The sequence below is a fragment of the Symphalangus syndactylus genome, chromosome 9 (assembly GCF_028878055.3).
Source record: "Symphalangus syndactylus isolate Jambi chromosome 9, NHGRI_mSymSyn1-v2.1_pri, whole genome shotgun sequence".
Taxonomy (NCBI): domain Eukaryota; kingdom Metazoa; phylum Chordata; class Mammalia; order Primates; family Hylobatidae; genus Symphalangus; species Symphalangus syndactylus.
The window spans coordinates 74488876-74511904 of record NC_072431.2 but is presented as its reverse complement, the minus strand read 5'-3'; the positions used below and the strand labels follow the sequence as shown (position 1 = coordinate 74511904).

General features: G+C 42.5%; 1 long non-coding RNA gene across 1 annotated transcript; it reads right to left on the bottom strand.

Annotated features, from left to right (window-relative positions):
* Positions 1-1687: 1687 nt before the first annotated feature.
* Positions 1688-14896, bottom strand: LOC129489907 (uncharacterized). Its single transcript, XR_010113535.1, has 5 exons — positions 14575-14896; positions 13869-13972; positions 9678-9844; positions 5863-6025; positions 1688-3673 (listed from the first exon to the last, which is right to left on the bottom strand). It is a non-coding gene; the product is annotated as an uncharacterized lncRNA (long non-coding RNA).
* Positions 14897-23029: the final 8133 nt, after the last annotated feature.

The following is a 23029-nucleotide window of genomic DNA, read 5'->3' as shown; positions in this document are numbered from 1 at the left end:
GTCCACATCTGCGAAAAAAGGCGCTGTTGAGGGTGACTTTTTCACAAAGCCATAGGCCATGGTCACTCCCTGCAAAGCTCTGAACGTGTGAATCCCCAGGCCAGGCGGTGGGAGTCTTTCAAAGGCGCCTAAACTTGCCCTCTGCTTGGAGAGAGTGGAGGCAGCAGCATAGTGGACGGCGTCTGGGACTTCAGACCAGTCGCCTCTCATGGCCTCCGCCGCAGAGTTGCCACTGTAACGCTCCTCGGCCAGGCGATGGGCGCGCCCCGCCGCTTTTCTCGCCCCTACTCCCCTCAGACAAGCGCAGTGCAATGGTCCCTAGGGGTGGGTAACCAACTTAGACCACTTAGGAAAGCCGCCGGCTCCAGGGGCTGGAAGAGGCGCAAAGCTCTGGAAAGATCCTAGGTGTGGGTGGGAGAGAAAATCGAGCTAAGCAGTGGGAAGCCGGGTGAGTGAGTATTAGATACTCCCGATTTGGGCAAAGGCAGGGTGCACTTCGCAGCAACACATCCTCCTCACTGCCCAGCCCAGACCTGCCCAAGTTCCTCTCCTGACTCAATCCCCTTGGCCAGGGTTTGGCACGGAATCAATGGTCCGCAAAGCTTTGTAAAAGAAGAGGCCCACACCGCCTGGCCCCTCCCTCCCCGGGTAGGCGCGACCCTAGAGGCCCCATGGATCTATCTCACAGACGCCCTACAGAAAGTCCCTGCAAGACCTAGCTTGCTGAGGCCCCTTCCTTCCACACTTTACCCCTCAGGGGAGCCATCATTCCCCTGCGAGCCCCCATAGATTATTCCTGCGCACCCCACATTGACCTCTGGCCTTGGAGCACCCTCGAGTTTTCCCCGCCGGGAACGTGGGGACTCCACAATTATTCCCATCCAAAGACCCCTCTCAAACCTGTCTCCTGGCATCAGCGATGCTGACACACCGCGGCAACTGCTCAGGCTGCCCTCTTCCCCGTCCCAACCACCTCGGAGCCTCCACAATGACTTCCCCAGGTCAAGGGCTGTACTGAGACCCTGCACAGCGACCCCGAAACACAGGCGACCCTCCAGCACTCCGTCAGACATCCCGCCCACCCTACAGGGGTGATCAGGCCCCACCCTCCACTCAGGCGATGGCTTCCCCCCACGACCCCTAAAAAGATGCTTTCCCGGAGACCCCACACAGGGCGCCTCTGTCACACAGGGGCGACCCTATGAATCCCTCCCCAGACATCCTCGCTCCCTCTCCAGAGGGAGACCTCACAAGTGGAGGACTCCCCTGGAGAGGATCCTCAGAAACCATTCTCAAAGCCACCACCCACAACCAGAAAGACCCAAGGGAGAATCGTGGTCAGGAAACGCATCTCCACACATAGACTCCTCCCGGCACTCACGGCCGCCTCACCCTATGGCGACCTCAAAACGCTCTCCCCATGTTGCAGGGAAAAGAAAGGGAGAGTCCAGCAGAACTTCCCACAGGAGAATCCATTTTCCTTTTATTAATTATGCAGTGGAGCTAAAGTGAAGGCACGAAGGATTTTACACAAAATTTTACGTTCTTATGTAGAGGTTTTCATGGAAATTTAAACATTTAACAATGATAGGGATAACAGATAATAAACTCATCCTAAATACATTATTACTAGGTTTCAGCAATTCTTATTTTGCTATTTATTTTCAACTATCAATCTAAATAAATATCCTAGTAGTATTTTAAATCAAATATAAGATACAATATCATTAATTTTGGAAAAATTTAAGTAACTATATCTAACAAGTGAAGATAAAAAAGAAAATATCATTATCACAACTAATACAATTTTTAATATATAAAATAGATAAATTTGTGTGTTCACCAAAGAGTAGACTCTACAACCACTGAAGTTTTGCATGAAATGTTTTAACATGTTTAGTCTAATATTTTATCTTCAGACACAAAATATCAATACATGAAAATATTCAATTACATATAAATGGCCATAGATTATGGTTGGAGGGGGAAATCACAAATCAACAGTGGGGTATTCCAAACCACTGCACTGTGAAAATAAAAGCAAGAAAGAAAATAGGGATTCCTGTTGTTCCCGATAAAAGGAAAGGAAAGGTAACTCCTAGAAAGCCACTCCCTCACTTTGCCATATTCAAATGTCTAGAACAAGGCACAGGCCTGGCCATACCCAAGGAAAGATTCAGGGTGTAACAAAAGACAGCAGAGATAATAACGGCATTTTAGGATTCTGCCCCCCACATCCACCCTTGCACAAAAACTTGATCTAACGTCTCACATTGGTGGGGATCTGGTCTTGTAAGAAGAAAGAAAGTCTCAGAAAGTGTTTCCCTTGTAGACTCTGGGGCAGTTGATCCTCAGCGCCTTCTATTTTGGATGCCAGAAAATTCTTTCTTGATTGAGAAGGGGGGCAGTCCTGTGCACCATAGGAGTCCCATTGTTGACTGCATGTCAGTGGGTGCCACCAGTTATTACAACCAGAACTGCGTGGGCAAACTTCCTCAGGATGCAGAAGTCGCTCCTGTGAGAACCGCTGCTCCTCTCCATATGTGAACAGACTGACAGGTGCAGGCAGCACCAGCAATCTCTTGAACCACTGAGGTGCACTGGAAAATGCGAGTTGTGGTGTGACCCTGTGTTAGAATTATTGAGAGGCTTTTGTTTTGTTGACAAGTGCTGAGACCATGCAATGCACCAGGGCAAGATTAGCTGGGAAAATGATCTTCTGATAATGTTTTGAACCCAGATGTTCCTCCTTTGTTGTTTTCCCGGAACTGGGTAAATTCAGTTTTCACTTCCGTAGCTCGCCTAACAATCCCAAGGCCAGGTCTTTTACTGCTTCCCTAGGTGGTGTGACCATTATCAGCCTGGGGGAAGATGAGCCGATTTCATCTCTTCCTTTAGAGCCGTGACGTAGGGGCCTCATTTCACATGCACAGATTCCCTCCAAAGACTAGATGAGCAGGCGTGAGCCACCCTGGTGCTTGGAGTGATGACAGCCTCGCCCCGATGCCACTCTCTCTCTCCCAGCCATTGGGGAGTTTTGGGCCATCATGTATTCAGTGCCTCAGTGGACAGAGAACCAAACCCAGGTGCTCTCACAAATCTGGAGCCAATTCTAAAGTTTTTTGAGCTCTAGCTCAGTTCAGACTACTGTCACCTGCTAGGGACTATGGGTGACTGTGGACACGACTGGCACCTGCTTGAGACTGTGGGTGACTGTGGACTCTGAGCTGGGATGTGCCGTGTCCATGTGACACTGCTTCTCCCCAAGAGTTGTTCAAGGTGGTGCCCTAGGAATGCCATCTGGACCCAGTGGAAGAGGAAGGACAGGAAGCACCTGGCACCCACTGTTCATACCACCATCACCAGTTCCACAATGTGGCTGACTGGAAGATGCTTCCTCTCGATGAAAATCCTAAACACTAACAACAACAACAACAAAAACAATTAACAAAACAAAGAAAAAAAAAGAAAATCCTAATTTTGTTGTTCTTTCAGCAGAAGTGATATTTTCTACTCTTTACAGTTGAGAAGCTCAGGGTCTTTTAAGGCTAATTTCTCTCTTTAAGATAAGACGGCATTAGAGCACCAAATACCAATGAAGTTCATGCTGACAGCCCTTTTCATTGCAGCGGCATCTCGATGCAAGTCTTTGTATTCACACGGCCGTGACAGCCTAGGAAAGTAAATCAAAAAGAAAACAGGTATAATTTAAAAAAGGGCTCCAACTTACTTTTTTTTTTTTTGAGATGGAGTTTCGCTCTGTCGCCAGGCTGGAGGCAATGGCGCGATCTCCACTCACTGCAAGCTCTGACTCCCAGGTTCACGCCATTCTCCTGCCTCAGCCTCCCGAGTAGTTGGGACTACAGGCGCCTGCCACTGCGCCCAGCTAATTTTTTGTATTTTTAGTAGAGATGGGGTTTCACCGTGTTAGCCAGGATGGTCTCAATCTCCTGACCTCATGACCCACCCGCCTTGGCCTCCCAAAGTGCTGGAATTACAGGTGTGAGCCACCGCACCCGGCCGGGCTCCAGCATTTTTAAAAAGGCACCGCTGATGAGAAGCCACACATACAGATTCCTTTAGATGGTTCCTTTGCAGCTGCTTTGGCTGAGGTTTACAGGGCCAGGTTCTGAGGATGCTACTCCCCGCCCATTCACTAAGGTGATCTCCTTTAAGGGCTATGAATAGATTGCCAGAGCCAAGAGGAACTTACTTTATTAAGTTATTTTAAAATTGGGCTCATCGCTTAATGATACAGTTACATAAAAAATAAAATAAGACTCCCAAAGATTTCAAAAGTATTGTGACAAGATCCTAACAACAATATCATCTGTTACCTGTGCACCTGTTCCTTCAACATAATAAACGTGCACTTGTGCCAAAAAATCAATTTACTCAGCGATTCAAATTCTACCCAATCTTTATTAGTTACTACGTACTCAAAGCAAATTTTAATGAGACAGGTGTGTGCTGGGCTATTTTGGAACATCCAAGAAGTCTAATGACTGAAGCACCATAAGGTGCTACTTTACTTGCACATTGTGGTAGAAAAATGTATTATTCTAAAGTACCACCAAGATACCAGAAAAAGTGCCAATTTTATATGTGTCTATTTCAGTTGTAATTTTTCCTGTATACTCACCAAGGGTCATAAGCCATAAATCTTACGTTGTCCCATGAAAGTTACCATTTTCATTAAAAACCCATGTCCTTCCTACAGACAGTACTTGAAACACTGGCACCTTATGCAGTCTAAGTACAAGTCTCTCAGCCACTACTGCTTTGTCTAATAAACTCATGGGACTGCACTGTGTTATATACAGTAGACAATGACATAAATTTCCAAACTGTGTAAGTAAAAGACAGTCAAGAGTGGTAAGTGTATTGTGTATACAGATATAATTAGGAATACAATTGCATTTATTCACGTATTGTTGTCTGAATGGATAGAGGTTAAAAACAAAACCCATTAAAATCAGATTAAATGTAATTAAAAATATTCTGAATTATGGTCATAGCAGAAAGAATATCAATAATTTTTTAAGAATATGGATCAGTGGCTGGCACGGTGGCTCATGCCTGTAAGTCCAGCACTTTGGGAGGCCAAGGTGGGTGGATCACCTGAGGTCAGGAGTTCAAGACCAGCCTGACCAATATGGTGAAACCCCGTCTCTACTAAAAATAAAAAATTAGCCAGGCATGGTGGCACATGCCTGTAATCCCAGCTACTTGGGAGGTTGAGGCAGAAGAATTGCTTGAACCCGGGAGGCAGAGGTTGCGGTGGGCCAAGATCGTGCCATTGCACTCCAGCCTGGGCAACAAGAGTGAAACTCCATCTCAGAAAAAAAAAAGTATATGGAGGATCATTGGCTGTGGCTCACACCTATAATCCCAGCACTTTGGGAGGCCGAGGAGGGTGGATCTCCTGAGGTCGGGAGTTCAAGACCAGCCTGACCAACATGGAGAAACCCCATCTCTACTAAAAATACAATATTAGCTGGGTGTGGTGGCACATGCCTGTAATCCCAGCTACTCAGGAGGCAGAGGAAGGAGAATTGCTTGAACCCAGGAGGTGGGGGTTGCCATGAGCCAAGATCGCACCATTGCACTCCAGCCTGGGCAACAAGAGCTAAACTCTGTCTCAAAAAACAAAAAATTAATTAATTAATTAATTAATTAATAAAGAATATGGATCCTTCTATAAACTGTAACAGATAAGAAATATGATGCCAAAGAAATAAGCTCTTTGGTCTGTTAATTTTAAGGCTTTCATTTTCCTAATCACTACTTAATATGATTTTGTAACAGATGTTGGCTTTTGTGGCCGATGGAAAATTCCACTAAGTGACTTCACATCCTTACCTCCAGTTTCTGTGCTTTATCTTTGTGAAGAGAACCAAATAGAAAATACAAGTTATGGTCATTTGCCAAGGCACACAGATCGAAGTAATATTTTGCATAGACACTGGCAGATACATGAATATTAAACTCAAGTAGCTCTAAGAAACACTTCTCCATCTTGCCCCTAGGGAAGGAGAAACACAATAAAACCAATATAAGACAATTCTAGTCAAGTGGGTTATCTTTAAAAATACCATTCTGAGCTACTAGGATGCTCTAAATTCTGTTTTGAAACGAATAAAGCCTGCCGGGTTGGGTTCCTACACTAATGTCCAAACAAGACACAGCTGCTTGGGGTGTCTTCTGCATCCCAGCACCCCAAGTTTGGGATGAGGGAAAGGTGGAAGCCTCTTCTGCACTCCTGCTGTGGACTCAGGGCTCATTCTTCAGAGTTTCCTTAGGGCAACTGCACAACTCAATCTCCATTCTCACTCACAAGCCCCGCAATGGCAATCACATGATGGGAATGATGGGTGTCATTTATTAGCTCTGAAGGACCTCCAGGCATTTTTACCAGGACAATAACAGGAAGGGGCTAACTGAAGTAGAGAAGCACCAACAGGAGGACTGGGCGCATCACCACGGCAACAAATGGACCCATGGAGAGCCACCCTATTATCTCAGAGGAGGAAAAATTCTAAGGCTACAAGAGGGATACATCCCAAGTAAATACATAAGCAAGCTACATTCCATGGCAAAAAGAATCCCCTTCCCTCTGCTCCAGCCCGCAAGGCTATGTCAAGGGGGCATAATGCAAGTTTCTGCTCACCTTAGTATTATGAAGAGTTGAAACTGCCACTATGACAGGGCAAGGATATTCTTTAAAGTTTGAAAGGCAGAAAAATCAAGGAGAGACATTTTGGCTAGACTAAACCCATTTTATAATGTGATTTCTAGTAGGGCCCTGGCCTTATACACGCAGTCTTGCTCCTGAGTTGGGAATGCAACCCTGAAGTGCTCAGCAACTGTCACCCCTGGCCAGAATGGGATTTGGGGGAGCTGAATACAGTGGGAGATGAAAGGGCTGAGAGCTGTCCTCTGCCACATGGTCATCCAGCCACCCTCGCCAAGGCTAAATTAATAGGTACACAGAGTAAATCTGGCTGTTTTCAGAGTAACCTCTGTAATGAGTTAATTGCTTAAAAATGAGCAGTATCTGAACAATACATTTGGTTTCTTGGTTTGAAAGTTTTTAATATTTTATTGAAAGTTTTTAATATTTTACCCAGTGGCTAAGTCAACAAATGCTTGATGTTCTCCTGTAAGGGGGACAGTTAGACCATGAGCCAACATGTGGTGATCTAATTTGCTGAACTTAAAACCCAGCTGAACCTACTTCCAAAATTAATTTTCTGCTCACATGTCGACTAGTCTATAGAAATTTAAATATATATATATTTGAATTTTATATATATATATATATATATATATATATATATATATATATATATAACTTGAATTATTGAATTAACTTCTAACCTCCAAGCTGTCCTTGTTGATTCCTAGGCAGAGGCCAAACTAACTTTGGGATGAACTTAGTTTATAGTTTAACTCTGAAACAAAGACAGTAGCAGCCCTTTCCCAAAACAAACCTGCTTCCTGCCTGGGGACTGGACTGCCTTTCCAGGACTAACAAATTAGCCACAAGATTAGAAATTATGGTTTAGGAGTCATGCAGCTGAAGTCTGCAAGAGTCTGAACCTCCCCATATTGCTCCTGGGAATAATATCACTATTGTAAAACCTAAGATCAGTGCTTGAGATATTTTGCAGGCCCTGTACTGGGATCGGGTGGCACCACTCCAATCAACAAACTTGGCTCATCTGGTTTTGTGGCCCCCACCCAGAAGCCAACTCAGTGCAGGAGGACAGCTTCAACCCTCTCTGATTCCATCTCCGATGCGACCAATCAGCACTCCCCACTTTCTGACCCCCTGCCCACCAAATTATTCTTTAAAAAACCATCCCAGAGTTTTTAGAGAGGCTAATTTGAGTAATAGTAAAACTGGTCTCCCGTACAGCTGCCTCTGCATAAACTAAACTCTTTCTCTATTGCAATTCCCCTGTCTTAATAAATCAGCTCTGGCTAGGCAGCAGGCAAGGAGGACTCAGGCAGTCACAAACCTTGTTTCCTTTCAGGGACCAGTTTTCAAATGGATGACTATGATCAAGGCCACTTTAGTGTTTGCAACGCCCAAAGTACTTCCTTTAGTTTCAAATTCATTTGCGGTCACACTGTTTGCTAAAATGGCTACCAGAAATACCACCACAATCACTTGGTTTATACTGTTAGCAAAGTGGTGGCAAAAATAGATTTTTGTTTTTGTTTTCGAGACAGGGTCTGGCTCCATCACCCAGGGCTGGTGTGCAGTGATGTGATCACAGTTCACTACAGCCTCAACTTCCCAGGCTCAGGCAATTCTCCCACCTCAGACTCCCAGGTAGCTGGGATTACTACAGTTGCCTGCCACCATGCCCAGATAATTTTTTTAAAAAAATTTGTACAGACGGGGTTCACTGTGTTACTCAGCAGGTCTTCAACTCCTGAGCTCAAGGGATCCACTCACCTCAGCCTCCTGAAGTGCTGGGATAACAGGCATGAGCCACTGAGCTCAGCCACAAAGGGGTCATTTTAAAATGTAGATATACACTGAGGTATATCTACAATAGACACTGTATCTTCAATTGCAGACATACACTGAGATGATTCAGAATGATAGTATTATCTGGAGTCATGGACAATGGTCACAAAACTAACTTGTGCCATTGCCTGGAATGATCTTGATGGGCTGCTGCTGCTCAATGTGAACAAGAGCTGCTCCCTTGTCTTGCATAGATGCAACCTGCACAGCTGTCCTCACTGTCCAGCGGGCACCCAGGAAGGCTCTGCTGGAAACACCTCCCTGCTTACCCTGCCTGCCAGCTCCAGGGCCCATCCCTTCACAGCAGTCATGAGGCTGGATTGGAAGGGAGTCCTGGTGAAGCTGTGTGGTGTTGGTGCATCTGGGAGGAACTCATGCCTCTGCAAGTCTCCTTGCACTGCCATGGGCAACTCCAGACCCCAGAGTGCTGCCGCGGATGTCTGAGTACCCATGGAGCCTTGTGAGTGTGGTGGGCATGGGGAGATGCCCCAGAAATGCTTTTCACACCACAGGCGAATGTTGGAGGTTCTAACTCATCAGGCTGATTTCCAAACACACGCAACACTCCCAGTGGGGAGGGGCCAGGGTACAGGAATCTGTGGCTATTTAACGTCATATCTCAAAGTTCCTATAAAAAAAGATCTTCAGATAAAAGGGGGAGGAAAGGACCAGCAAAAGCAACTACACAATGGGGGACTTAGGTTGAAGCTAAAACTTCTCCATTGTCCAGAGTCCTTAAGACCTTAACAGTGGCCAATTATTTCAAAGGCCAGATGTTTGCCCTTTAAAAAGGGACTGAAACTGGCAGATAGCTTCTAAAAACCTATAAAGATATTTACTGTACTGTGTCATTCTCATAGTACACTTGTAAGAGGTTTGCCAAAAAACAATCAGAAAAATACTTTTCAGCTTATCCAGGAGGTTATTACAACAATAACACATCAAGACCTACCCATGAATGCCGGAAAATATAAACTGTTACACTAAAGCTGGATAGAGAGAAGTCTGTTGTCTTATGCCTATTTCCTTTATCTGCACAATGAAACCTATAAAGATATTTTTTACAATGTTAACTTGGAGAGCAAATGAGGTATGGAAATTGGTTACACTGTTCGCCAAAACCTTACAAACTCACATGTTCTCAACTGCAATGTCCTTGGGATTCTGGCTGTCATCCACACTCTACAGACCACAATTTATCCAAACCTTGGAGGCAAGAAGCATGGCTCCAAGGACAATCTTTTTCCAATTAGTAGGACAAAGATCGATGTTAGCATTAGTTAGAAGTCGTTCAATGTACACCTGCAAAATAGAGTGCTGCTCTTTGATTTCCGTTCAGTTTAAATGTGGTGATACGAACATTTAAGAATGAAAGATTTCTTCTGGTTTTGACCACAAAGTAAGTGCCTTTTATTCTTATGCTCTGCAGAGACTTTGCTCAGACAAAGCAAGAGGCCAAATCACAGTCATATTGAGATACCTCTGCAGCCTACTCTGCCCATAGACATTTCCAGCCCAATTTTGGTCACAGGGATGCCTGGACATCCCTGTGGGCATAAAGAGAGGCACCATTAGCACCTTCATACTCATGAAAGGCAGCACAAACTCAGGCCCAGTGCAGATAAAGGTTGTTCAGGAAACACTCCAGTGCCGTCCGTGTGCGGCATCACACCTGGCTGGCAGGTAGGAATTTTACAGGTGTGCCATGCTTGAAAATGTAATGCCCAAGTGATACTGAGAACACTGTTGTCTTCTCCTTTTCACAATAACTAACCCACTCTTGGGACACCAGCTGAGGAACTGTGGGTCAAGAGCACTTCCCAATGCCTGCCATGCAGACAGCATGACAAATGCAGGTCTCTGTGGCTCAGAAATAATCTCCATATTCAGTGCCTTGTTAAGGAACGCATATGTGTGAAAGGAGGATCCTGCTCACAGCCCCTATTTCCCATGTCTCCATAATCACTTCATGAAAACTCATTTCTTGTCCTACAGTATCTGCATTCAGTCAATTTGGTTGGTTTTTAAGTACAGACAGCTGTCGGCTTCTGTATCCCTGGGGTTCCTCTCAACCTGCCAAGCAGTTTGTGAGACAATCTCAGAAAGCATTTTCTGTCTTTCCAATCTCTATCCTATAAGGAACTGGGTGAGGGACCAGCTGAGTGAAGGTGACAGAGGTGAGCTGTGAGGCGTTGCTACCCCAGAGGGTGCTCTGCAGAAGAGTATGTCTCTATGCTACTTGAAGTCTTTGTATCAAGACCAAAGGAGAACAGTTCATTTTAAGAGAGTTCATTTATTGTCCAAAGGTTATAGATTGGCGGCTCAGATCTGGCAATGTTCTCCAAACTCAACTGTGTTTTCAAAATCAAATGGCTGTTGAACGTGATATGTTCTTATGAGAGATTCTTCTCCCTTTCCCCCTAACTCTGCACTATCGAGTATCCTAGGAATGACCCTCCCTCCCAGGGTTCAACTCCACCAGGATTCAAGAACAGCATTGGTGAGCCCTCAACTTCCTGTCACCTTTACTGGTAAGCTGGAGCTGCTGACACTCACTGATACCACTTGCCCTCCTGGGTCAGTGAGAAATCTCCTTTTTTAACACCAACTCTTCTGTCAGCACGGTGGATCCCATCCCACATTTGTAGAATACTGTTCTCCAAATCACCTCTTCTTGAAGACTTTCTCCCTCTCTGCCAGAGATTTTCCCCAGTACAAATGTGTTTCCTGTTCCCATCCTGCTCCCCACAGCTCCCCAGGGGCATCCTCTCATTTGCTTACAGCATCAGGCCCTGTTGCCAGCTCCTCACCTCCCATCTCTCATTAACCCACCTCACCCACCCCCATCACTTGCCTGAGACTCCTCTTGCCAAGGTCCTTGGAGTCTTGACACCTACAAACCAGAGCCCTTCACCCTAAGGCTCCACTCCCCAAGCTGGCCTTAATCTTGTCCAGGGAATTGCCATTGGCCTAGCTCCTGGGGACTAATACGTACATGTGAGTTACCCTGTTCCAATCTGTGTGCAATCCCTCTATGCCTGCCTTCACAGGTAGGCTGCCTGCTTCAGATTCTTCATACCACCATGGGTAATGGCTCACCTATATCACCCTAGTTGCTTCTTGGTCCTCTTCTCTGCCCCAACCTTCCTCCTAACTGTGGTCTGCTTTCCCCAAAGCAGTCGCCATAACCTCTTAAATTAAGAACACTGCACTCCCCTGCTCAAGATCTACCATGAGTGCCCCCATCAAACTGGTTGAACTCCTTCTTATGGCCTGCAAGCCAAAGGGCTCTGTGAGCTGTGGCACTGCCTGTGTGGCCTCATCTCTTCTGTTCTTTCCTTCATTCCTCTCACCACACGGGGCCCTGCTGTTTGTTCCTTGAACACACATGAAATGTGTTCCTGTCTCAGTCCTTGCACTCATCCCACTGCCTGTCATGCCAGCACTCCTTATCGTCCTCGCTTTATAGTCAGGTCACTGTTCAAATGTGACCTCTCTAGAGAGGCTCTTCCTGATCATCCTATCTGAAATAGTGAGCCCCTCCCATCACTCTGTCTTTATCCTGCTTTATCGTTTTGCTATTTTCCACAACCTAAAAAAATGCTTTCCTCATTACAACATAAGCTCATAAAGACAAGGACTGTGTTCAACCTGTCCTCTTCTCTTCCCCAGCACTTAGAAGAGTGGGACAAGGTCGGCATCCAGGGGGTGTTTGTGGAACAGACAACTTCTTGCAACATTTAGCACTGTGACCACAGCCTTTCGTATCTTTTGTTCTTCTTTTATTATCCTGTCCTGCTCTTCCTCCTCCCACTCTAGCCACTTTACTGGAGGCTTGTCCCTTACATGCTGGTAGTCCTTACAGAGCTATCTTCTGTCCTCCTTTTCTTTTCCTTTTTAGAGACGGGGACTTGCTATGCTGCCCAGGCTCGACAGAAACTCCTGATCTCAAGTGATTCTCCTGCCTCGGCCTCCTGAGTAGATGGGACTATAGGTGTGTTCCACCATGCCCGGCTTCTCCACTTTCATTCTAAACACTTTCTCTGCATTTGAGCAGCTACTCTTTTTCCTTTGAGACAGAGTTTCGCTCTCATTGCCCAGGCTGGAGAGCAGGGGCGCGATCTCGGCTTACTGCAACCTCCGTCTCCCAGGTTCAAGCGATTCTCCTACCTCAGTCTCCTGAATAGCTGAGATTACAGGTGCCCATCACCACACCCAGCTAATTTTTTGTATTTTTTAGTAGACAGGGTTTCACCATGTTGGTCAGGCTGCTCTCGAACTCCTGACCTCAGGTGATCCGCCTGCCTCAGCCTCCCAAAGTGCTGGGATTACAGGTGTGAGCCACTGTGCCCAGCCTTGAGCAGGTGCTCTTAGTCTTCATTCCTTATTTCTAGTTCAGATTCATGCTGCAGTCCCAAGGATCCAAATATTGACTGCACACGGCCACTCTGCTATCTTACAGGCACACCAAATTTAGCCTGTCTACAATGAACACCCCCTTCTTCCAATCCAGCTTTCCCTCCAGCATCAGCTCTCTCTCTCTCTCCAGGTGGAAGTTCCACTCCTGCTTCCTGCCAGCAGGTGCTGAGCATTCCAAACGGCCTGCAGCTCGATGAAGAAGCCTGCGTCTGATCCAGTGCCCATGGAGGGGTTTCTATGCAGGTGCCCAGCAAAAGCCTTCTCTTCTAAGCTCTAGCCAGATGCTAAAGGAGAGGGTACTGCTCTAAGTATCTTTTCTCTCCTGGCTGTGTGGTTGACATTCCTCTACAGGTTAGTGTAGGGAGGGGTAGACCAATCCCAGCCATCTGAAGAGGATTTCATATTCAGAATGAGTCTCACCACAGTGATTCTGTGAGAATGATGTAGAGGTAAGGACACAGCTGCGGCTTAGCAGGCTATCTAGCAAAGCCTGTGTCCAAGTCTTACTGGCACCACATTCCTGGGCAATTTATGGAGCAGGCACAAGAGGTCAGCAGGACCAACAAAGCATTCAGAGCAGTAGCTCCCAGTCACAGCATGCATCAGAAGTGCCCAGGGAATATGGCCTGGGACTCAGCTTAGATCTACATTGGAATCTGTTGAAGGAGAAACCAGAAATCTCTCCTGCTGCCTTTAATAGCAATTATTCTGTGATAATAAAAGCAATGGCATCATTTTAAACCATAATGAAGATTAAACTCAAATATGTGTATTTACTTTGCTTGCACAGGTTTCTCTTAAAAGATCTGATGATAATTCCAGGAATCTACTTTTAGTTAGAAACACAGCCATACCCTGTGTAGGAGACCAGTCGTTAAAGATGCTTTATAGATAAGAAATATCTTACCAAAGCTACGATTGCACATGGAGCTGCTAGTATTATGACTAGAAAAAGAGTACAGAAATATCTGAAAATACAGTTGCATTTGGGATCCTGCTCAAAGGATTTCCCTGGAGCCTTCTCTTCCTGGAAGAAGGAAAAAGGCAACATAAATATCCACTCAAGAAAACTTTTTAAGAACTCTTAAGAGGGCAATGTTCACATTTGTGCCCACGTGTCCCTTACAACAATTCTGATGGGATAAATGTCTTTTAATTTTAAAAATATAAACAGCAGGATCTTAGAATATTTTTGGTTTTCTGCAAACATAGGCCCTATGGTAGCCCTGTGGCTATCATATGTGAAGAAGGAAGTTTTTAACTTTTTATAGCATTTAAACTGATTTAAATTTAAATTGTTTTCTAGTTCTATTCACAGAGATTGTGCATATTTGTCAGGACTATTTACAAATGTTTATATTGTTTGGTGCTATAGAAAATTATTTTTTTAAATGACACATTTTGTTATTTGGATGGTATATTTACTCCCCTTAGTGCACTAATTAAACCGAGCTGCAAGTCAGCTCTTACTCCAGCATGCCCACTGGACAACACTCCTTATATAAGATGATTAGACACAACAGAGGGAAGACTTAAAGGTGGGTGATTTTGACTTCAGCATGAACTAAATGCAAGTCTATGAGACAAAAATAGAACCTTAAAGAAAGTGACACTTACTGAAAGTGGATGTATTGGCTCTTCCAAAATAGCCAGAGATCTATTTGCAGATCTATAAAATAAGAATGTGCATTTATGAAATTGATTCGGGAATTGTTAACATCTCAGTAAAGTACCTGCTGGGAGTAGGGCATGGAGGGTGGAGGGAGATACACCTTGTTTGCTTTGCTAAAATTTGTTCACCAAAACAGTTTTTGCAAATTTTTCTCCTGGATCCTGGCCTTCAGAGGGTTTCTTGACCTCTTTTTCTTCAGCACATAATGTCCTGAACTGTGAAGTCTTTTCTACACTGATGAGCCAGACTTGCCTTTAAATATTGACCCCCACTAACAGGCAATGGTAATAAATTATATCTACTTTCACTCCTCTAACCTCATGCTGGAACACAAGAACATTTTATGAAGCAGTAGTGGTTGCCAATAAAGTTTTTAGAACTTTCAATAAATGTGAATGAGATTCAGATTTCCCCAATCTTCCTGTAGTATACATCTATCATATTTGTTTAAGTAGTTTGAGTTACAAACTTAATTGCCTTTTTATTTTAAAAGAGGCCAGTCTTTAATGGACTTTAAAAAACTAACACACTGTGTGCTCATTTTGGAAACCAGCGGTTCTCCAAATATGGTTTGTGGACCCCTGAGATTCCCTAGAAGGCCCATGATGTCACAACTTTTCTTTTTTTTTTTGAGACAGGGTTTTTTTCTTTCACCCAGGATGGAGCACAGTGGTACAAACATGGTTCACTGCAGGCTTGACTCCTGGGCTCAAGCGATCCTCCTGCCTCAGCCTCCCAGGTAGCTGGGATGAAATGTGCACACCACCATGCTCAGCTAATTTTTAATTCTTTTTTGGTATAGATAGGGTCTTGTCACATTACTCAGGCTAGTCTCAAACTCCTGGTCCCAAGTAATTCTCCCATCTTGGCCTCCCAAAGTGCTGGGATTACAGGTGTCAACCACCACCTGTGGCCCTAAATGTTCTTATAAGAATACTAATTCAACCTGAGAAACTGATTGAAAATGAAACATAAGAATAATTTATTACTTTCTAAAAGTATTAAGACATTGCTTGCTTTCTCACTGTTCAACACTTGTAGTGATTGCATAAAAGCAAAAGTGGGTAAAACTGCTGGTTTCTCAGTATGAATAAAGGCTGTAGTACCAAATTACGCTAGTATTCATTCCACTCTTCACTGTCCCTTGCAGTTTTTGTTAAAGTAGCCAGCTTCACTTAAGAATGTCCTTGATGAAACAGTAAAAATTAATGGTGTTATTAAATCCTGAAATCTCTTTTTAGTATTCTAAGTAGGAAGTTCACATAAAGCACTTCTGCATACTGAAGTATGGTCATGTTAAAGAAAAGCACTTGTGATTTAATTGTGAGCTGAACAAGCCAATTTTTCACAGAATACCATTTCTGTCTGAAAGTATGACTGACTATCATTTTCAAAAAGAAGTCAAGTGAGTCTGTCATTTCAAGGAAAATAACAAGTATTTGTTGTGTATAATAAAGCTAACGCTTTCAAGATAAAATCAGGACTTGGAAAACTCATACCTACTACTGTGAGCTTGACAGCATCTCAATATTTGAAGACATTTTTATAATCATGGTGATACTAATGAAAGGGAGTTTTTGACACTAGAGATGAACATGAGTTAATATTTTCCAAATAGCCAATGCATAATATTATAAAAGCTGGTAAGGGGAAAGATCCATTTATTGTACAAGAAAGATCAGTGAGTATTAGTGGAATGAATTCATTGATATGTACAATCCCATTATAACTATTTTAATAAATCAGCACTTGTGAAGTTTTGGTGTGGCTAAAGAATACCCACAATTACCTGAAAGCTTTAAAAATACACATTTTTTCTACTATATATTTGCATGAGGCTAGTTCATCTTTTTCTTTCTTCTTTACAATAAATTGCAAACAAGACATTTAAAAATACACTCTGAGACCCTCAATAATTTAAGAGGTAAAAGAGTCTTACAAAAACCCACGAATGATTCACTTTAATACTGTAAAATAAGCACTCTACAGCTTATGTCTATAGTTATGACCTAACAGCGTGTGTCATATTATACAAAGTGATGAGCTGGAGTAACAAGGCAGGTTTTCAAAGAGCTCACCTGTGCTTTATGTTGTAATATATTGCCAAAGTCACACTGTGGAGGGAAAAATATATTTGTAAGAACTGATTTTATCATTTGTTTGGCCTGAAGATATGTTTTTAAAAGGGGGTGGAGGGAACCCTCTCAGTGGCCCTGAAATCATCTTGTTCGAAACAGTACTGTGTGAGCACTTTTCTTTTGTTTTAGCTCTCTGGCTTTATAGTGAAAATAGGAGAACCAAAATGCTAGGCAATATGCTGTTAGAAGACATTTCTGCTGATGGTTAGTATATATAAATAATTACATATTTTCCCAGTCATTTGCTCTTCTATCCATAGAACCTTTCATCCTGTGCAAGTCACTTACATCTATGTGTACATATGCTTCTATTTAGGCCATGCAGTAATGTTTTGCTTTTTAAGTGGCTAAGCCCTGCATTTCAGCTCATTTAGTTCACCATCACCTACTCACCCATTTGTCATTATTTCCATAAAAGCACATAATGAATGCGCTTTATACCAAATAAAGTAATTTAAAATCACCTATGCATAATTATTAGCAGAAAATTTATTAGTAAACATAATGCACACAAAATTAATGACACTTTTAGCTATCCTGATATAAGCAGCACTAAACACACAGTGTAACACTGCATCATACAATGCTCATGACAGGTATTTCCACATTCGTTTAAACAAAATATTAGTGAACAAATACAACTCTTGAGATGTATGTTACTGTGGTCCTAAGTCATCCTCAGATGTTGTGTGGCAGCAAACAGGGGCTTCTCTTGGATAAGTTCTGTGCTTCCATTTGCCCTCAGCATTTAAAATGAGGCTCAGAATAATTCGAGAAGGCAAATTTGAGTTGTAAAAAGTAGGCCTTAGAACATTATTAGTATCTAAGATGGATATTTCTATAGTGCCTCAAACAGTTTCATCTCCAAATTGATTTCAAAATCACAGAATTTGAAGTTACCTGCTGAAAAGACCACTGAACCTTACATGACACTCCATGAACCACCCATTTTACAAATAAGAGAACCAAGGCTTCACACTGATTTGTCCAAGGTCTCCACATAGTGCTTTTGTGAACTGCAGGTGTTCACGAAACACTATGGTATGGTTTAAATTTAAGCATATGCACACATACATAGAAATGACTTGCACAGACGAAAGGCTCTATGGGTAGAAAGAAGAGCAAATGACAGGGAAAACGTGTAATTTATACATGAGAACCATCAATCCTCCACGCAAAGGCAGCACTGGCCCCCATGTTTGCTGCACACTGGATCACTCAAGGAGCTTTAAAAACAGCCTTACTGCCAGCTGGAGACATTCTGATTTAATTTGCATTGGGTATGATTTGGGCTTCAGGGTTGTTGGCAAAGTTCCCCAGGTGATTCCAATGTGCAGCACAGTTTGGGAACGACTGAGTTAGGGTTAAGGTCAGAATCATCTGGGATGCTTTTATCCATATAATGATGCCTCACGTACTTAAAATGTTTTTCTAAAAGGCTTGTGAGTGCCCAGCGATGGAGGGAATGTGGAGCTGGGAAGACGCATGTGTTTGCAGACATATATTTTGAAGAAACATGTATATGTGATTCTAATATGGCTCACTCATCCCTTTGAGAACAATGGACTACTAACCATGAAAAACATTTTTCAAAATCTTTCCAAAAAGCCAATTTGATGTATTAATTTGCTCAGTAAACCTTCATTTCATCAAAAGTAAATATACCAAATGATCCCTTCTAAAATTTGAGAGCAAATTAAAACTAACTGTACTTCAAAAACAAACTTCTAGGCCAGGCGTGGTAGCTCCTGCCTGTAATCACAGCACTTTGGGAGGCAGAGCTGGGTGGATTGCTTGAGCCCAGGAGTTTGAAACCAGCCTGACCAACACAGGAAAACCCCATCTCTAAAAAAGAAAAAAAATCCTATTTAAAAAAAACTTATAAGAATTAGACTATGCTGGAAGAAAAAGCAGAATCTCTACTTGTTTAAGCAAGGTGAAGCTTAAAAACTACTTTTGAATTGCATACTGAAACATCAGAATCTTTTGAAATCAGAAGAAAGCAGGGACTCTAGCCAAAACAGAGTGGCTTTTTACTTAGGGCTGAATACAAACATTAGGTGATGACTCCGTAGAGGCCAAACCTCAGGGCTTTAGACATAGGTGGAGTCCAGTTCCTGCTGAAACAGAATTTGATCTCAATAATTGTTATACGTGAGAGAGGAAAGTAACATTATTATGAGCATAAATTTACCATTTTTTATTATTGTACTTTAAGTTTTAGAGTACATGTGCACAATCTGCAGGTTTATTACATATGTATCCATGTGCCATGTTAGTGTGCTGCACCCATTAACTCATCATTTAGCATTAGGTGTATCTCCTAATGCTATCCCTCCCCCCTCCCCCCACCCCACAATTTTAATTAAAGTGGAAATTACTGACAAATTAGCTTAAAAAGCTAGTACATTAGAAACAAAATTAAGCCTGTAAGCTAGTCATGTTTATAGACTGGAAAGTTAAGTTAGGGATAAGGACATTAACAGGCTAAGGTAGTAGTTCTCAAACTGTTTTCCCAAAAATCAACACTCATAATTTAATGAGATGTTAATAATATTCCCTGGACACCTCCAACGGAACTGGGCTTTGTTGTGACTTTTTAAATAAACTTGAAACCGTCATTCAAGGGCGTTTTGAAAAGGCATCTATGATTGCGACCTATGAAGTGCTCGTGCATGATGGGAAAATTTAAATGCAGATACACTATGGTACCACTGGAGGACAAGCTGTTCCTTCATCCAAGAGTAGTTTTCAAAGTAGTACCCATCATCTTAGGCCTGTAGCCCATAAAGAACTAATAATTTTTCCCAGAAACATCCAATAAAAAGCACCTCTCCTTCCCATTAAGTTCAACACTATCATAACATGAATGAATTAAATAAATAGCTGTGCTTTTTCTGGGATTGCTTATTTGCTATCTGGCTTTTCCTTCTACCACACAGCATCTAAAGTTAAAAGAGAAACAGAAAATTCATATTTAGGTCCCAGAAATCCATATATAATTGACATCAGTTTCTTAAACTGCTTGCTGAAAAGGGCAACCAAATGGCTGAAATGACAGAGGATGGCAGGGATGCTTTTAGCATATGGGGGTCTGTCACTCAGCCCTTGGCAGCCTCATTGTACTCACTTTTCTAGTGTGTGTCTAAGATGAGGCTGGCTGACTGTGCTGTTATCTAGCAATATGGTCGAACATGAGCTGTATTTTCTATCAAGAACCCATGGAGGTATCTGAAGGAGAAGGAAGATAGAGAAAAATGTCACAATAGGCTGAACCTACAGAAGTGTGGGCTTTTTTCCTTAGTCAAAATGTCAAACAATAAAGCATTAAGGTATTTCTTATGCCCCGTGACCTGCCTGGGTATGGTATCGTGAGCAGCTCTATGGGAAACTCATTGGAGGCGCTTAACTTCCGCAGATGATGTTTGAGGAATGGGTTATAAAATGCTGCCCTTGCTGTGATACTAATCATCAAACCTGGCAAGCGTCTATTATGAACTCCCTTTATAAATAATGGGAAAAGTTTAAAATAATATTTCATGTTTTTTTATTATGCAGTAAAAAGCAGCTGAGATTTTCTATTTCTGTTATTCACTAACTACAACAAAATATCATACATTAAATAATATTGGCACAAGAGCATTTTTATTGCAGTAAATAAAGACCTAATACTACATTCACTAAGTTACTAATCCTAAGTGTACTCATTCAAGAGACAGTGTGATGGAACCAGCGTTTTAGAGTCAGAGACCCTGTGTGCCAGGGCGGCCCAGTGACCAAACAAGTGAGGGGCCATAGGTCTCTCTGGGCCTGTTTCCTTGGGGGAAGATAGAAAAACTACTGCTTTAAGACTCTCTCACATCTAGAAATCAGATGATGAAAACAACTTTGGGAATTTAACTTTCACTTCATGTTGACATAAGACTATTACATTACTCAAATGAGAACTTCCAAGAATACTTTACATTCATTTCAAAAGTTGATTGATTTTATTCCGTAAGTTATTTGACACACATCATGGCACTGTCCTGCTTCACTCATGCTGCTCTCTGCCCGGAATACCCATTTCTTTCCCCCTTGTCCCAGCAAGCTTCACCTCCTCTGCCTTCTGGGATCCCTCTGCCAGCAGCCACACCACAAAACATTTCCGGTTTTGTGTACTCGTCAGTCTAATTCACCGTGTGTTACATGATGGCAATTGCCTGCAGAGCATCCCCCTGGTGAGAAAGTAAGCCTCTCCAGGGGAGGGAGGGCCCTTCCTCTCCTAATCGCAGCTGCTGAGCACAGAATGTGGGAGAAATTCAGGAGTTCAATAAATGCTTGACAAGTTATTTAAATCAGTTACAGTTTGGAAGATAAATCTTCCTACAGTTACAAATCGGTGAAAATTTATCTGCAGTGCTATCAGAGAGGTGACAGTGAACCTTTTGAGCCCTGTAGAAAATAAAGTATCTCTAAAACACTTTTGAAGTATCTATTCATTTGTCCAGAGTGCAACAGTCAATATGGAAACTGCCTCATCTATGTTTAAAAAAATGCTCTTCCTGGCCGGGCGCGGTGGCTCACTCTGGTAATCCCAGCACTTTGGGAGGCTGAGGCGGGTGGATCATGAGGTCTGGAGTTCAAGACCAGCCTGGCCAAGATGGTGAAACCCCATCTCTACTAAAAATACAAAAATTAGCTGTGTGTGGTGGCAGGCATGCCTGTAATCCCAGCTACTCAGGAGGCTGAGGCAGAGAATTGCTAGAACCCGGGAGGTGGAGGTTGCAGTGAGCTGAGCTCATGCCCCTGCATTCCAGCCTGCATGACAGAGCAAGACTTCCTCTAAAAAGAAAAAAAAAATTGCTCTTTCTTAAAAATAATGGCAGTAACCAAATCCTAGTCACCAAATAGTTGAAGAGATCAACAGCATTATTTAAAACCACAAAATACCAATTATTGTAGCTTTAAAAAAATAACTCAGATGAGCCTTCTTTCCTCCTATTGGGATATGCTTGTCTACATCATGTTATCACACTCTTCCATCAGGGTCTCCCACAAGTACATGAAAGACAGGGTAGGGAGAAGATCTAATGGTAGTTTATAAAAGTACAGAGTATTTAAAAATTGCCTGTAGCCAATAATCAGAAATATCCATACTTTCTTAACAACATTTTGCTTGTTTCAGATGCTTTTTACTATAAATTCACTTACTACTTAACAAAAATCCCAGATGTTTTTGAACAATATTACTATTTGAAGGACCAAATTCTCCTTCAAGGTAGAAATGTTTTAACTCTAGCTAAACTCTTATGTCTCTTAAGCTATTCTATTAATGTATATACTTTACATTAACAGTGTATGTGGGTCAATGTACATACGATTATTGCCTCAAAAAACAAATATAGCATGAAAAATGAAAATGGACTCATTGAGATACTTCCATTCAAAGTCAAAGAAGGTATCCCTTAAGGTCACTACTATTAGGGGTAATACAGCATAATACTACGCCATAACAAAAGCTTTTTCTGAGGAAAAATCCATATATGAGAATAAAAAGAACAGAAAGAAGATGCACCAAAACATAGACTAGTTGGTACAGCTTTAGGTGATATCTGTTCCCATTTTGTTCTATTTAAAATTTCATATAAGGAACATATATTGGTCTGTGGTTTTTTTTTTTTTTTGGAAGTCTTGCTCTGTTTCCCACCCTAGAGTGCAGTGGCCTGAACTCAGCTCACTGCAACCTCCGCCTCCCAAGTTCAACCAATTCTCCTGCCTCAGCCTCCTGTGTAGCTGGAAATACAAGTGAGCACCACCATGCCAGGCTAATTTTGGCCAGGCTGGTCTCGAACTCCTGACCTCAAGTAATCTGTGTGCCTCAGCCTCTCAAAGTGCTGGGACACAGGTGTGAGTTACCCTGCTCAACTCTCAAGATCACTTTTTTCTCCCCATTTTTTTACAAGACATGTTTCAGATATTTTTTAAACAATTAATGACTTTTAGCTAACTTAAAAATTTCTAACACTTTGTGCACTAACAAAAACAGCTCCATCTATGTTGCACAGCAATGGGACCACATGGCATGTATGGAGTTTGAATAGAATTCTTACACAAGGCCTGAGTGGAAAAGTGTAATATGCTTATTGGAGGTATAAATAGAAATTGTCTGAATTAATGTCATAACTATGTTGAATTTAAACTTAGATTTACACTTACATATGGGTTCTAAATTTGGATTAAATATGATGGATTGACCAGAAATTTATTTTCTCTTCC